The sequence below is a fragment of the Antrostomus carolinensis genome, unplaced genomic scaffold (genome assembly GCF_000700745.2).
Source record: "Antrostomus carolinensis isolate BGI_N321 unplaced genomic scaffold, ASM70074v2 scaffold12045, whole genome shotgun sequence".
NCBI classification, from domain to species: domain Eukaryota; kingdom Metazoa; phylum Chordata; class Aves; order Caprimulgiformes; family Caprimulgidae; genus Antrostomus; species Antrostomus carolinensis.
The window spans coordinates 3,316-4,521 of record NW_010317124.1 but is presented as its reverse complement, the minus strand read 5'-3'; the positions used below and the strand labels follow the sequence as shown (position 1 = coordinate 4,521).

The 1,206-nt window shown below is 59.2% G+C and overlaps 1 protein-coding gene across 1 annotated transcript in view; it reads left to right on the top strand.

The window, feature by feature from the left end:
• The window catches only part of NOS1AP (nitric oxide synthase 1 adaptor protein), a gene marked incomplete at both ends in the record, with an annotated part of 25,505 nt that overhangs the window by 23,462 nt on the left and 837 nt on the right, over nucleotides 1-1,206 (top strand). The window lies entirely within an intron of this gene.

Genomic DNA, 1,206 nt, shown 5'->3' with positions numbered 1-1,206 from the left:
AGGGTGGAGGCAGGGGCAGCGTGGGGGTCCTGGAGCCTGGCAGACGTGGCCTGCAGAGTCACCATCTTCCCACACTGCTCCTTGCTGGCTGACACCTGCAGGGAATGGATTTGCACAGCAATCTGGCCTGTGGTGCCTCAGGCTCAAGCTGGGATCTTGCCCAGCAAGGAGCTTTCACTAGGTGTTAGCCGTCATCCTCACAGACATCCCCCTTGCTGGGAGCCCATTAGCAGCGCCCAGGACTCTGCTGGGCGCTTAAATACTTTCCGTGCTTGGCTGCACACACTGCAGACATTTCCTCACTGCTGCCACAGCAGAGGCCCTAAGCACAGACCTTCCCTGCACCCCGAGATGCTCACAGGGCTGGGTCTGGCTCCCTGACATGGACCCTGCTCGTGGTCCATCACCACCTCTGCAATTCCCTGCATGTATGAAGCTGTCCTCAGGGTCTTGCACCAAGCTCCCAGGTCTGCAGGCAGCCTGCAGACCCCTTCTCCCTTCCCAGCCCCATGGGCAGAGGGTGCAGGATGCTCCTGGCTGGGGATTGCTGGTCCACCCTGGCACCCCGAGGTCTGCAGGGACTCTGGGTCTGCTGGGCTCCTTGATGCCAGCAGCTGTGCTGGAGGGGAGACAGATGTATTGCAAGAGTTTGGTTAAACACCTCCAGTGCCTGCCCTGCAGCCCCGTGCTGGGTCCCCCCATCCCATCAGGAGCAGCCTGGGCTGTTCCACAGTTTCCTGCCTGCCTCTGCAGCCAGCACTGTCGTGATGATCTAATCACTGGGCTGTCCTGGACCAGTCATTGTTTGCTTTTCCTCCACACAAGGTCCCGGCCATGATACGCAGTTCCCTGGGGATTTCTGAGCATCCACAGTTGTTTTTTTTTCCCCCCTGTAATCTCTTGTTTACCTTTCTTTAGCTTTCTCTGTGTCTTCTGCTCTTGATGGCTTGTTTCTCCCAGATCAGGGGTTTTGGCCACTGTTCCCCAGGTTTGGTGTGCTGGGGCTGTGTGTGTTTTTGGCAGCAGCAGGAAGCACAGCTGTGTTGCTCTGTACCTGCTCCCCCCTGGAGCTGAAGGGTGGGTGGTGCTGGGGCGGTGGGGACCGGTGGGCATCACTTGCTGTGCCATGGGTGCATCATAGGAAGCTCCTGCTCCAAGCGGGCTGTGCTCTGCTCTGCCCATTCCCTGCAGCCTGCCGCCTCACCG